At 34.7% G+C, this 16456-nt stretch overlaps 1 protein-coding gene across 2 annotated transcripts in view; it reads left to right on the forward strand.

Moving 5' to 3' along the window:
• The window catches only part of LOC113503527 (furin-like protease 2), a 198642-nt gene that overhangs the window by 51747 nt on the left and 130439 nt on the right, over nt 1-16456 (forward strand). Inside the window, exon 2 of one of the 2 annotated variants that reach the window (XM_026885554.1) lies at nt 16119-16173. The exons of the other annotated variant lie outside the window; for it this stretch is intronic. The gene's annotated coding sequence lies outside the window, so the exon portion shown is untranslated. The remainder of the gene's footprint in view (nt 1-16118; nt 16174-16456) is intronic. 2 annotated transcript variants of the gene reach the window in all.

The following is a 16456-nucleotide window of genomic DNA, read 5'->3' on the forward strand; positions in this document are numbered from 1 at the left end:
CTCACGTCGGAATTTTGTGTGGTAGCTTCTTGAGTTGCTTTCTTACGGGGTACGTTTATAAGCCACGTGATTTTTACTCAACTACTTAAATATCTCAAAAGACTTCTGATTTAGAGGATATATTAAACAAAATTCTTATTTATAGAAACAGAACAAGCATGTGAGATTGTGCCGTTTACGTTATTTTAAACATGTTCTAAAAGAAACAGTCCCAAGCGTTTGCGTTAAACCGGTGCATTCCTGTTAAATTAGAACTCGTTGCTCGAGACTTAGTGAGGACTTAAACAACTGTTTGTGAAGCTTACCTTCATTACCGGAGCTTTATCTATCTTAATCTATTTAAACTCAGCAAAGTGTACCTGTTAAATGTCTCTAGGAAATAAGTTTTCCCGAAATATTTCAAGATAGTGGCAAGATTGATAACCGTGTCGAAAAGGGAATGGGTAAATTTAAAAAAAAATGTAGGAGTGGTTATCCTTCATAGATTTCCATCAGGGCGGAAACGTTCGTGCTAAAGTATCGTGTACGAAATTGCCTCGAAGGAAGCTCTGAAAAAAAGGGAAAATAAGGCGACATCCGCCAGGGCCGACGGTCATTACGTTAATGCGAGACTAAACTTGATTGATGATCCCGCGCTCTACGAAAATCGGTGACCTGCCGCTTGGATCTCTGTCGCTGTCTCCCCGAACAACCTTAAAAACGTGTTACTCCAATTCATTACGGCGACTGTCGATAACTGTGAAATGACCCTCGTTTTGTTAAAATAAGACCCATATCAAGATTCAATAAGCGTTGTCCTTTTAAGAAATTTCGGTGAATAAAATATTTTATTCATACCCACACGGCATTGTGTATTGGCTCATGAAACATTGCTCTGTAATTTGGTCACACCATCCAATCCTGTGACGTTTTAAACGAATGGGTATTAAATCTGGGTTTTAATTTTTCCAAACGCTACGAACGAATTCAGAATCGAATTTCGAGTGACCGGGAAATCGCCTTTTAACCCGTAAAGCCAAAGAATTTACACCGGCGAGTATTGTTTAAATAAAATTTTATCAAGTTATTTAAACTTCGATTTATTTTCAGTTGTTCTTGCAAGTATTCTGCTATTCAAAAGTCCCTTAGCAATATTTCCAACAAAGCTACCAAAGAGTTAACTAGCACTCCACTTGGTAACATTATTTCATCTCTGTTTTATTTGCTCTAAAACCGATTTACCATTGGTTCTCGCAACGAGCGAACTGTGCCGCAGACAACCAGCTAAACTAAACGAACAACTTCTTTTATTGCGATCGCGTGCAAATGCTCAATTGCCAAGCGATAAAAAAAAACGCGAGACCTCGGCTCACGCAGTGCGAACTACAAACTTCTGTCATCGCCCCAAATGATATTAGGTTTGTAATGTTTTTGCATTATAAAACAGCCGCGTGTTACGGTGTGAATGCGTTCCATTGCTGGGCGCATTGTACCGGCCGGCGTTCTAATTAGTTCATGATGCACATATAGCAGTAATGGACCGGTCGTGTAGTAAGCAATGGACATCTATCTGAGCTAAATTCAGGTCCCACCTGCCCCTTAACGTATAATGCACAGACACTGCCGAGTTGTTGACTTGACATATCTATGGTTCTGTGGACTGATTACCTCCCCTGTGACTAAATGGAAATGTACGATATTTGAACAATACTTTTAAAACACCCGAATATTTTATTATCAAAGTGTTCGTTACATGACAACTATTTTTACCCGCGTCTTGGCAGATGTCAATCATCTTCAATATCATTTCATCCGTTAAATGTTTCACCTGCGGTTTGCTTGGTACCTACAACAAGTAACCTTACATTAAATACCATTCAAAGCGATTTCTTAGCCTGTCTCAGGAATGTTGTTTGAAAGTGAAAGGATGATACAAAGACATTGGGAGCCGTCGAGTTAAATCACACTTTAAATCCAATGACGCAATTTCACTGACGCTGTCGACGTCGGTCGATTTGACTGGACGAAATCTATTAAAAAAATACGTATGATTTAAAACAACAACGCCGATGTTTGGACATTCCATTTTTATTTTTAAATTGCTGATTCGTTGCTTTTCTGTCAGAATTATTAATGCCAGTTTTGTTTTTAATGAAAATAAATCTTTTTGATATGTTGGAATCTAGTTCAATTACGTTTGTGTATTTTTATATGGTTAGTACATATAATTTATATAAAATAAAATAACAATACATTCATTTTATTTAGGTTTTGCTGCATACGCAGCTTATTTTTACATGAATTATTTTTGTTCATGGAGTGCATCTAAATCATAAACAAATTGAATGGGACAAATATATGAGAGACTTAAAATAAAGCTTCCATAAGCCTTTCCATTTTGATACCTGTAAGTTGAAGTACCTACTCAAAATAGACAAGACGTAACTAGTTTTTACGACCCTAAAACCCGTACAAAGAGTCGATTTCAAGAATTCCACTGTAGCATTCTTTATTCAAATCAATATACGTAGCAATTGTCATTTACGGTTCCCAATAGTATTTCTCCCTAATAGTAAATCACCTCATTTTTTCAATTCACCCATTCGTTTTACTTGATCTGGCTAAAGCAATTTTATCTGTCGATCGTAGGGACCGCATTTTTCAAACCGCACCAATGATTCACTTACGTTCGTCCCCTTTACTATTTACTGTGTCGAAGAAGTGGCAATAGATTTTATAGACTTTATTATGCATGGGTAAACTCCGATAAATGTAGCCTCGCCTTTTTATACTTTTTTATTCGGTACAATTGGAACTTTTGTAAAGTAGGAAAGTTGCTAAGTGAACTTATTTATCCCTTGTTCGGAAATTCTTAATAAAATAGATTCGGATATTTTGTATGAAAATATTATATTTCTCCTTCTAGGCGGGATGGGCTGAAATTTTAATAAAGGCTTTATTTTGATGTTTATTTTCTTTACTATAAACATAGTAGGTAGGTACGTTCTAAATGTTTTTCATTATAGAAAATATCCCGTACGTGGTTCTGATTTATTATTTAATGTAATATTATAATCCCGTGAACGTGAATACATTATACGTTAGTTAATTACGTGTTGCGCTACTTTTATATAAACATAAATTGGTAGCTCAGCTCAGTACTAGAGCAAATATTATAATGCTAAAATGGTTAGACAAGTTTCAAAGGCGAGACTTAAAACTATTTAATAGTGTTAAGATTTACTTCGTTTACGGAGTTTATTTTAATGTCCAATGTATTTTGAGATAGATTAGGTAAATTAGTACCTTGGCTTACTATTTTATGCTAAAGAAACGTGATTATTGTGCATATTAATAGTCCATAGTAATAACTACTTATGTAAAGTAGGCTCTTTTTGTTCATCAGAGTCCATGGTCAGACGGTCCACGTTCAGAATACACAATCTTCAAAAGCTTATATTATTATAGTTTATATAAATTTTATACCCGTCTCACAATGAAGTAGCCACATAACACTGTATACGTTTGTTTGTTCTAAACCCCGGTCGGAGCAAGTCGTTTGCGGCAATTACTAATCCAGATCCGGGCACACGCCATTAGTTGGATCCACTCACAGGAAGCTTTATAAATTGACCGCTATTGGGTTACTTAGGGCATGAAGCCTTGAGGACCTCGGATGACTTGCTTCTTTACTATATCTCTGTATCACGGGATTAATATTAACGTTAAAAGCTTTGATAATTTAGCTACAACTTGGATTAATCTTGATGAAAGGGTTGCGTGACAGAAACCACATCAGAGTGTATTTGTGCCTTTAATGTGTGTGATGTTGAGATTTCGCTTTGATTTCGGATGAAGTTTTTGCTTTTGTTTTAGGCTGTATTTTTTTCTGATAAGTTAAGAAAAATGCTCTTTGAGTGGGCAATCTGAAATTTTAACCTATATTACGTGAAAGATTACCAAAAAGTTTTAAAAAATAAAATCAATTTTATCTTTCTAATTTTTTCCTTCAACCTACTCCCAGGCATATAAATTGCATTATAAAACGTACTCATTTCCATTTCCGTCTATTGAATCTGGCAATAACAGTATACCAGCAGGCAGCACCTAGTGCCAAAGCCATCTTAAGGAAGGCGGCCACCCCGCAGCGCTCGTTACGGTAATGCGCGACTAAACTTGATGGATACAGTCGTACCGCGACGCCTCTTACTTTTATCTTAACTAAAAGCTCAAGATAGACGGGAGTTGACGGGACGAGGTTCTTCACCTCGGGTTACTGATCGAGAAACTTTAGCTTCACGGATCATGCAAACCACTTATAAATGATCTTCCATTCAAATACAAAAATAACTCTCCAAAAATACTCTCTAATGGCGAAGCCGGCCGAAATATGTAACAATTGACAAAATATAAAATGGCTCCATGTAGATGAGGGCCCGTACTGAATTCTATTTGTGTGAATCAATCCACTTTGTAGACACAAACTCAACTTTAGGGTTATTTGGGTGTGGTGTGGCGTATGCACATACATATTTTAAATGAAGGGACCGACATATAACACGGACGCTTCGTCCGGACTTTCTTTTAGTCAAATGAGGCATAATAAAATAATGGTAGGAAAAAAGGTTCCTCGAAAAAGTTATGAAAGGGAGATCCAAAAGTTTCAGTAGCGTCCGCCCTTTTACATTTTATACATTCTACTCTCTGTTGGCCTTGTGTTATTATTTACGTTACATTTTCGTCTGACCGCAGCCTCTCGACTGCGGTGCTGTTTTTAATTAATGCTACCCATTCCACGTACCTTCCTTGTGTTACAGCAATTATTTTACCAACCTCATTAAGAAGTTTAATGTTCAGAAGAAAAATATTCTTGTTGATGTTTCCACTTTCATGTTTTTCTTTCGTCCGTGCTTTTCTTTGTGCTATTGTGATACAGTCTCGTCGATTTCCGTCACTTTTTTGTTTATCGGATCCCTTCTATCGTTGTTTCTTTCGATTGCTGCCTTTATGTACCGATTACAAAGTGATTGATACGATCCAATGTCTTCCTTTGCGAAGTTTCTTTAAAGTTTTCCTCAGAGGATTACGAGTTGGAATCGAATATTTTTTGGACATCATTTTAACACTTATCTGCTCAATAAAATTCAACGTATGAAACATGCGATGGTTCGTATCGGGATCGTTAGTGGAACGGTTAGGTCGTTTCGTTATTTACCATCGGTCGTCCATCATATTTAATCGCGTCGCGTCGGTTCGTTTTTGCTCGTCGTGTGTTTGTTTCGTTCGGCGCAAACTGCGACACGTGTCGGTGTGACGTTTTGTTTCTGTTGACGTGCCTATGATGGATCGCGCCCAAGGATTTTCTAGATTATATTACAACAGCTCGTTAATAAAGTCTACTTATTCATCATGACGACTATAGTCAAAGTTGATAATCATGCTAAAGCAGTATGCTTGAAGAATAACATTAGATCAATTTCAAAATGAAAATATATACAACTCCCTTACAACCCATTCGATAAGACGAAGCTTAACGGATTTATGTTCGTGTTGGAAGTCATTAAATGGAGCCAGACACCAAGTAAACATCGCCACCGTGTTCCTAAATGTCTTAATGTTTTCTGTTGGAAATTACTTCCAGTCTACAATGCGCCAGTGAGGAAATGGTCATTGCTTATACTAAATAAGGAAGCCGGATCATGTCAGTTTGGTCTAATGCCTACGGATTCGTGATCCCGCTAGCTAACGGGGTCTTTAAAGTAATCACTTCATACATTTGGAGACACGTTTTACTTAATTCAGACAAGTTCTAATATGTTCAGTCATTACGACCTTTCATAGCTACTAGCTTAACGTTAATGCGTTTTGGTTTGAATTTGGAAAGACAATCATTGAGGTCAGGTATCAAATAAGTGGATTCTAAAGTGTCTACTTTAATGGTGACTGTCCATTAGTGGCTTGAAGATTTGGATTATTCAAATTACACTGTAAGTGCACTTCAGCGGTTATTTTAAGTAAGTCAACATATCTAGTTGATTAATGTTTTATTAGCCCTAAGGATATCGTTAAAAGTTCATGAATAATGTAGGTATAACATGTTTCTTTAATAAATTGGTAATAAATAAGGTTAAGTAGCTAATCCCGAGCAATAATATTGTAGAGGCACTTAATTCATAAATAATCTTCGTAACAACGTTTTGTCCTCGCGACGTCAATCGACTTTCAACTCGTACGAGAGCCTCAATTATCCTCAACCTTTTCGAACAATTCTCTGAATTCATGATTGAAATGTTGGATGCTTTAAAAATGTTCAAATTAATAACTGCTAGTCACGGAAAAGGCAACATTTTCATTACAGCTAAGGACTTCCTCAAGCAATAGTATCACGGTAAGATCAATAATATTGCCTGCGTCACAGGGTTGTTACGTAACAAGTATTATATCTTACTTACTTGGTTTTTATACTGTATCAATAACGTGTCAGTAACCATTAACAGTTTTCTTGTTGCTTTATTAAACTTTCTCGTCTATTTATTCTTTGGTTCATCATCATCGACTTCTAGGGATTTTCCAACAATTTACAACGAATGGATTTGATGGAAAGTCAGTGTTCCATTCAACTGTTTCATAATACTCAAATCAATTTTAACTACGTTGATATTTATGAACGAATGTTATTTGTTGTTATTGCCCTAAAGGCATTCTATATTAGGGTCAAAACATTGATAGCTACAGTACAGTAGATATTAGCGGTTGATAGCATGCATTACCTGTTTCTAATTTCCAGCCTTGTCTACTATTTTGTTCATAATTAAATTTACTTGCAGTGGTTCATCAGTGTTGTAATGGCTATTAAACCTTTAAGCCGGTTTCAGGAATTATTAACTCATACTAGGTAAACGCATACACATTCCATGTCAGTGCACAAATATTCATATCATACATTATCTTGCGGACTTGCGGATTTATAATTAGATAGGCAGATTATATTCCCCTGACATTTTAACCTGGTTGCACTAATCTGGTCTTTAGTAGACTGATTAAACTTGAAAGGTAACCTTTTCAAGTTTGTATCTAAAATAGGTAATACACGACATTTAAAGATCAATCTTTAAATAAAACTAATTTGGTATCTGTGTTTAGTTAAGTCACGACTGAATGGAAACCTTTAATTAAGTAAGTATTATTATTAATATTAAAAATTAAATAAGTATTATTAATATATAATAATACTACGTTATCAATCCTTTTAAAATTATTATCCCATTTTCGCTACAATCTTTCCGGTCTTTTTTATGAAATCCTGAGCTACATTTAACCGTCGACAGCCCTGCTCGAATCGGACTCGTTGTACTTGTCACGTTTTCAATTAGTATGTTCAGAGATGCTTGGCTTATGGCCCTTGTGCCTGCCACTTGAGCACCCACCCATTCATCCGTTCGACTGAAGAGATAATTCTGACTATTTGCACTTCGAAGGACGGAGCTATGAATTTATATTTTTTTATGTTCGTTATTCTTTGGGTTTTCCTTTGCTTTTTTCCTTCACTTCCTACCGTCTTACTTTAATGTATCGATTAACATTTAATCGTCTTTTAAGTACTCATTTTGCTTGTTATTCATGTTATTTATTGACGAAAAGAAATACATAAAACACTAAAATCTTTTAAATTAGCTTTGTTCAGCTTCAAAATTATTATTTCTATACAAATTTCTTGCTTGCGCCTTTTTATTTTCGAATATAATTTTCTCATCGCAGTTTCTCAGTTATTCAAACACACCACGATGTGTGAATCATAATGTAGTTTGTTGTTTGTTCTAACATAACTCTAATATAATTTTACTTGCTCGACTATTCAGTGTTGTGAGAGCAATTTAAGTGAAACTTCAAGATTTAAGTTATTCTGAAGCACAATCCTTCATTTAGTTAAAGTGCTGTTTAAATGTACATTTATTAATGTAATTAATTTTTCGTGTCTACAAGACTTATGTAAATGTGCTATCTGATGTTTTTGTGTAAAATTTCTTTATTTCTTTTATCGTCTTTACTGGCGGAATTTATTTGAAATATTAATGCTATTTACCCTGCATTCTAAAGTATTACGTCGAATATTCCTAAGAAGATTCTCTGGAGTTTATGGAGCGCCCTAGTTTAGTCTGAAGTACGCTATCCTGTCATCTATGCACAGAAGGTACTATTCTCGCTTTATAGTGTACCTATTTTAAGCTGCAAGGAACACGGGTCTAAAGTGACCATTAATTCCGTCCGTCTTACTCCGACCTAATTGCCGTGTACTTATTCAGAAGGTAAATGGTCTATAAGCAATAGCTGTACCCGAGTATATTAAAAATCCGATCAGAGTCGGTTCAGTGGATCCAGCGCTATAAGCGAAACGGGGCGAACGTTGAATTTTATGAAACACTACCAATGCCTGCGACCGTGATTAAATCCCCTCCGTACCGTGCTATTTAGGTTGAAGTTGAACGAACTTTAATAACCAGGCTACGTAGAAATACGAGAAAAAAATCTCTTTCGACATGTAATTAGTACATTTCGTGCTACAATTTTACAGAACTCTTAACTTTGTGACGTCATAGCTTCGTCTCGTGTGCGCGTTCGGTTGTTGATAAATATAATATAGAGCACAATAACAAACGAATTCCCATATCGAATCGATTGCTTTATCAAGCTGGGTATCGGATTGGCTCCTCGTGTTTCGGTTTGGAAACGCTTGTCCTGATAGCGAAGCACGCGCTCATTGTAGCGTCACAAACAAGGAAGGGCTAACTACAAAGTGGCGATAGCGTAACAATTTTCTTTAAACCAACTGCTAGGAACATCCTGCAATTAACTTACCTATTAATTATGCGTCCTTTCGAACATTACACTTCAGCGTTGAAGCTACCCGTTGTTCTTCATTTGCATACCATCGGTTCGAGGTCAACGCGACGACGTGTATAATTAGTGCGGTTAGTAACAATATGTAGGATCAGACGGCCCAAAGGCCCGATCTCTGAATCCGAGACATGCGCGTTTATTAACAGAATCTTGTAACAAATTAGGGTTTAGGTAAGCTTACGTTGTGGGTGTCTGCATCGTAGTATTTATGCCTACGCGGTTTACATTGCCGCTTTTATTACGTTTTATGTAATACAAAGTGTAAAAATGAAAAATCATTTACTTAATATGCTTGCCTTTTATTGATAAGGATTTTTACCTTGTAATTACCTCCTTGAATGTTGAAGACGTTCAGTCTGTTAAATCTGACGCTCTGTTTAACATTGCCTTGCTCACAATGTAACATCATATTATACATAAATACGAACTTTAATATATCCAATTATAATTCCCTAAATTGCTAAATTGTATATATTTTGAATTATAATATACTTATGTGATAGTTAACATTGCAAAGAGTCCTTGTTTTTTAGTAACATTTCATAAACTTACTATGAATGAAAAATGACTTACGAAATGTAATGAAAAATACGCTTGATTTTTCTCAAAGTAGATCAATGACTCGTTTGCTTATACCATCTTAAGTGACACGTAATTTAATAAAGTACACACATAATACGTAATTTATTAAAATCTTATAAAGCACTGATACGAAATATTAACTAAACCGTAAATTAATCAAAAACTGTTATATCTTAAATAAAAATATTACTAGTCTAGGAGTTACCTAAATTGTTGCCAAAATACACATAATGAATACTTAGGTACCCATTTGCGTTAGGTATTCATATAACTTGTTGTCTAGAGATCACTCAGGAAATAAGTTACCTAGACTTAGTAATAATTCAAATCTTTAAACTTACGAATATAAATACAGTGTCAGTCATTTGAAAATGCCATTTCTATACAAAAATATAGAGTTTGTACTAGTTATTATTATAGGGCACATATCTCCTATATTTCAGACATCGCGACGCGTCCATACCATTCCTCGATACAAAGAGTTCTTCGCTTTTCCTTAGTAGTTTTGAAGTGCATTCTCAGTGCTGTCACTTTGCTATTGTGGAGATGCATCTTTTGTGGGACCTCTCACGGTTTTATGACGGCTCTAGCTATTGGGCGTGACTTTGTAACTTACGTTATTTTGACGTGCACCTGAATTTATTTTGTTTAACGTCTATGTAAGCATTTGATAATACAAACTAAGATGTATCAACTGTTTTGCTATGTCAAGGACTTGGATACGAATAAAAAAAAACTCCCATTACTTTTTACACGTGTAAAGGCGAAACCCAGTATGATTTATAGCTAGTTGTAAACTGTCACTAACTAGGTATTTAAAATAGGTAATATATATTTTTTTTATTTGTAATAAATAACTGTGATTACATCCACGTGGCTAGAGATAACAGGCCCATTATATTCACACATGTATGAGTTGTGAAAGTGCTAACAATTAATGTAATTACCTACGTATTACGAATATTTAGTGTGGAAATAAAATCATAAATATTATCTAATATAACATATATCTGGCTAGTTTCCATTACATTACATTTTAATGAGTTCACTATGCTCATAATTATTCATATCAGTGTGCTTTGGACCATTTAATGGAAAACATAGTTTGCCCTTCAGTTTTGAATTAATTTATGATTTAAAAAAGTTTAGTATTCAATCCCCGGTTAATTAGGTTTTGAAGCATATTTGTTTGTTCATATTACAGAGTATTCCTTTACAAGTTATTGGGTTACGGAAAAATTGCTGATATATTTATTAAACTATCGAACATGATACGTGCATTCATTGTGAATGAAAACAATTATGTAGAAAGCATCCAGTCATTGTTTTACTCAAGAATTTGGATGGGTCACGCGCTCGTACGAAAGATCGCTTGTTGATAGGCGACACTGACATTTTATTTCCATATCTATTAATTTGGGTTTGAAAGAGACCTTATTAAAATCTGTAACGATATTATTTTTACTATAAGTTCATGCATTTTTTTTATATAATATAATGAGAGTGAAAGAATGTGCTACCTTTGTTTTACCATAAAACGTTATCTGTACATACGCAGTAACCTGCCAACAAAATATGCGTTTATATACTAGGTACTTATTCCTACAATGCAATTTCTCGTAGGCGTAATCTTTGGCATAATAAATCATATAGCAATTAATAATTACTTTCAATCCTTCAACGCGGCACGTACTACAATAACTAGCTGATAAATTGCACGTATTTATCATAGTTATAATAGCATTATGTATATATATAGAACATTGTATATTGCGGTCGGTTGATAGCACCATTTTACTTATAAGGTCATTTGCACTAGTCACGTTCATTTATAATTATGTCATGTTTATTCATTTTTAAGAACGTGCTTTAAAATAAACAAAATGTTCTCATGATAAACACTTTTATATCTGAGAAACAAAGGTAACTGGTAACGCACCGTCAAGTTAGCTTCTTTTTAATCCTCGATGCAAAAAGAGGGTGTTACAAGTTCGACACGTCTGTCTGTCTGTGGCACCATAGCTCCCTAAAAGATTGAGTGATTTTAATTTAGTTTTTTTTTGTTTTAAGGGTGAATTAATGTGTCTGTGTTTTTAGACATTTTTTAATATAAAACAGGGAATGAAAGGTTTTACTCTCGGGATTTTTAATTTTAGAATGTCATCTTGTGTCCAGTTTTCCTAATGATGTTAAAAATAATTCCACTCAGAAAATTGTCCTCATGGTCCAGTTTGAATGAACATTCAAATCTTATAAGGAATTCACAACTTAGACCAAGCGATTGTTATTTATACAAACGTTTATCACGTGCTTGTTGAAATTGAACTCGCAGCGAGTGACGCATTGTGCCGTTGTGAATGTGGTGACCTGTACCCCTCGGTTACACGTGCTGTCAATTCTATTTTTCCACTATTTAGTTGGTCATTGTATTCACGATATGTTTCGCTATTAGTGGACAAATTCATCGCATGCTTGACATACATCTATTGTACAGATTAAATTACCTGAAACTCCATCGTTTGTATTTTTATACGTGCCTAAAGAAATCTATTACGCGAATATTGATAACTAGCTGTTGCCCGCGACTTCGTCCCCGTGGGTAGAAGATATAAGTAATGATTTATACCTTCCCTGTTTTTTTCACATTTTCCATTGTACCTTCGCCCCTATTAGTCGCATCGTGATGGTTTATAGCCTAAAGCCTTCCTCGATGAATGGTATATTCAACACAAAAATAATTTTCCAATTTGGACCAGTAGTTCCTGAGATTAGCGCGTTCAAACAAACAAACAAACTCTTCAGCTTTATATATTAGTATAGATACAACTGGAAAGAAAAAGAATGGTATATTTCAATTAATTCTTTTTGACATTTCATCAGCGAACGCTTCTTTAAAATTAATAAAAAAGAATATAGCATTGCTTTGTCTGAAATAATACAGTAACAGTAATACTTAAAATCAAGTCATTGGTTATATTCTGCTGCAAGAACGGAAATACAAAATCATTTTACTGTAACCAGCAATTTTATTATAATTTAAAAGTTGTTTCAAATCTATCACATGAGGAAAAAGGTCAAAATTAGTCGTTTAAGTAATCGTCAAAACTTTGAATTTGTGCCCGATCGGAAATACTTGTAGGTACTAAAGAAGTTATTAATGATCGATATTAGTGCCCGTAGGTTCAAGTGCTACCATATGATGTAGAACCATTTCAATTAATTACTGTTTAGATAAGAGCTCTTGAACAGACGCTTCATTGCTCGTAAGAGTTTCCGCGTTAAATATAGATAGGCTATGAATAATAATAATGATTGAAGTCACTGTTAGTTATAGAATCGCATTAAATTAATTGTTATTGTCAATATTACTAGGTACTATAAGATATTCTTTATCGGTGCCACTTAAACAATCACAAGTAACGCATTTCTAAAACTGATAGGCGGGATGTCATTAAAAAATTCTTAAATTTTAATGCTAATGTATCTTTATTTTCTCATCACCAAAAATGAATTTAATCCATACAAAATGAAATTAACTTAACGGAAAATAATTTTGCAGTAAGGTCCATGTAAAAAGCTGATGTAAATTTTAGGTCTACAGATGATATACAGGATATTTTTTTAACAAATAAATGAACATACAATAATATTAATACCTATATAATCATAATGTATATTTTAACCGAGAGAAATTGAAAACTTTGTTCTTAAAGTTACAAAGAAAATAGAATAACCAAAATCTTTTTATAAATCCTATGAACCATTGCCCTGTCAAAATAATAAATGTAGGTACTCAGATTTAGTCGAGAGGAAAGTTAGTTTTTAAACCATTTATTTAAAGCACTCGTGTTCCAGACGAAACGCAAATATTGTATCTCTGTTTAAATGTGAAGCGCATTCCGTTTTATCTACTTTCCGACTAATCGTATTGTTCGTCTAGACTATACTTTATTCCATACTAGCTGTTGCCCGCGACTTCGTCCACGTGGTTAGAATTTTCCCCGATTTTTCTACATTTTCCATTGTATCTTCGCTCCTATTAGTCGCAGCGTGATGTTATATAGCCTATAGCCTTCCGTGATAAATGGTCTATTCAACACAAAAAGAATTTTTCAAATCGAGCCAGTAGTTCCTGAGATTAGCGCGTTCAAACAAACAAACAAACAAACAAACAAACTCTTCAGCTTTATATATTAGTATAGATAAAATACATCTGAAATGTTATTTTAGTGCACGCTGAGCACTCAGCTCCATCGTAATAAGTGATATTTTACAGTTATATATTTATACTAATATTTTATGTAGGTTTCCATTAAATTCAGTTCTGCTTTGATGGTTGATTTACGGTTCTATCATGCCACATGTTTTTTACCTTTCAGTTTTGAATAATTTGTCCTGGGAAGTCGTTAATAGTTATTTAGAAATGCGATCGACTGACAGAGTAATTAGTTACCTCAAAACCACTTATCTATACAGGCTAGCGAAATAACCTTATTAGTTCCAATCCAGAAAAATATATATCATTATACCGTGGCTCTTATTTCAATGTCAAAAAGAATAAAGAAACAAACAAAACATCGAAGGCCCTATTATCGGGTCCTCTTTCATAAGGATACAATGTAAAAGCCTTGTTTCGATAACAGTCAAACATTTCACCGATCTGTATTCAGGCGGGGAGCCGGGCGCCGCACATTATCGACACATCTAATGCACAAGTGTACCGCAACTTGAGACTTATGTAAACACACTGTAACCCACAAGTGCTCACGTATCAATTTATACATAAAGTAGCCAGAATATTAGAGGGACGAGGGTTGACACATGTCCATCGGGCCGCGTTTATTGTCACGATCGCACGGTATTGATATAGAATTAATTTATTTTGGTCAGTGAGTGATGTTATGATTCCTATGTTTTTTACTTGTTATGATCGGTTTTATTTTGGTCAAGCAAAATTTGGACTACAAAGGTAGAATACAAAGGGAAAGTATGACAGTGCCTGGGATGTGAAAATCAAACGTAAATAAATATGCGGATGGCGGATAGGTCTTTACATTATTATTTTTGAGCTTTTAATGTAGTTTTCTGAACACAAACTAAATTGTTCTAGTCAAAATTTATGACCTAGCCGACGCGTCAGGGTAGGGTCTGATACTAGTCAGACAATCCCAATAAATACTCGTGCGTAAACCGTTGCATATGGTAATTAATAATCATTCGCACGAAAGTTACTCTAAAAAAATGTCTATTTATAATGTCAAAACAGATTGTCTGATTATAATACTCGGAGTACAAACGGCGTTCTGTCACGTAGACGTCGGCGTTCGTTGGCGTGCTTGAATTCAAAGGAGACCGGCTCGGCTATGCGAACAATTCGATTTGCAAGAAAGTAATACTAGGAAAATGACGTACGCGTGTCAGATATGGGGTAAAAGGAATATTTTCTAGTATCGTTAGTAAAACAATACGTCGGCTTTACATGTAAAATACTGTATAAGAGGTATATTGTTTTTTCAACTGTATAATGTTGAAAGCTGTATTGGTTGATACGGTAAATAATTTAATTAACCTACTTCAAAAAGTTGAATTTGGAAAGAAAAAATAATCGAAATGAATAAGTGTATTGTCTTGTCTTTTTTTTCAGCGGGCGAAATGCGAAAAATAATAACAAAAAATATCGTTCACACACAGGATTTATAACCCAAAACTATCAAGACTAAAATAAAATTGTAATCATAAACCAATTCTAAAAATTGCACCCAGTTGTGAAAATTCTAGAATTTACTCTTAAAATGAACATGAGTTTCTATCCAATAGTACTGTAGAGATGTCGGCGTTAAATATTGCTCCCCTTGAGGCACTCCCTTGAGGCTTTGAACGGCAAGTAGCTTACCCGGCCGTCCACTTGCAGTTGTAAGTCTCATTGCACTTACAAGACTTTTGACACCATTTTTGTTCTCGCGTGTACCTACGTGGAGCGTCGGTTTCATAAATGGAACATTTCAAATTGTGATGCCTTTTTTCTTTTATTATTTGACTGGTGTTATGTACTTTTGTTTTTTTTTTATTGTGAAACTTCTTAAAAATATTGCCAGCCTGTAAATATATAGGTGTACATTTAGCCATGCAAAAAAAAAACAGCTCTATGTAGGATATTTATATAACTTATTGTTCACGAATTATTCTTTTATTGAGTGATTACCTACCTGTTTATTCTTGCACTCTATGTTTCACAGATATTACAAATATATAATACGGACATATTTTGACTACTGAACCTCGCGTTTTTATTAAAAACGTGGGAGGAGTGGAAATATTATAAGCACTTGTTTACCGCACCTCCTACGACTGCTTGTGATGAAAGCCTTATTAGATTTCCAAACGATTACTTAACTTTCGGAATTTCTCGTCTATTATATTTATTTAAGGTCAAGAACTGTAAGGTTTACTGAAGAAAACTTAGACACTACGAACCGTAGCAATTCAATTACAGTCATTATATCGATCGGTACGAAATTTATATCAGCTATTTATTATTAAGCGGCATGTTGTAACGCAAACCTTCTTATGGCTTCAGTTTAAAAATATACCTTCTTACTTACTCTAGTTATCTAAAAATAACTTTTCCTTATATTTAACAAATATTTTTCTTTTTTCAGGTAAGCCGTCGCCGTCGTTAGTTTCCCGTCCTTAGAAGTTGAATCATTATCCATAGTAAGTTTCCTGATACAAACAAACCTATTGATGTCAAAGCTGTGCTACAAATCCCTCGTTACCGCACAAACTCAGGATACACCTTTCAATACGTTTTTTCCCCGGCGAACCGGCGAAATGTTCAATTACATTGCATTACTGTCAAAATTACTACGGAGCTTACCTCTCGAGGAATATAACTTGGCGGACTTATTCCATATCTCCTGAACGCGAGTCAGTCAATAACATTTCCAATTATCCGAGTTTTAGCGAAACTTGGGCGGGTTGCTGTACAACCGGTAAG

Source organism: Trichoplusia ni, chromosome 19 (genome assembly GCF_003590095.1).
Source record: "Trichoplusia ni isolate ovarian cell line Hi5 chromosome 19, tn1, whole genome shotgun sequence".
Lineage (NCBI taxonomy): Eukaryota > Metazoa > Arthropoda > Insecta > Lepidoptera > Noctuidae > Trichoplusia > Trichoplusia ni.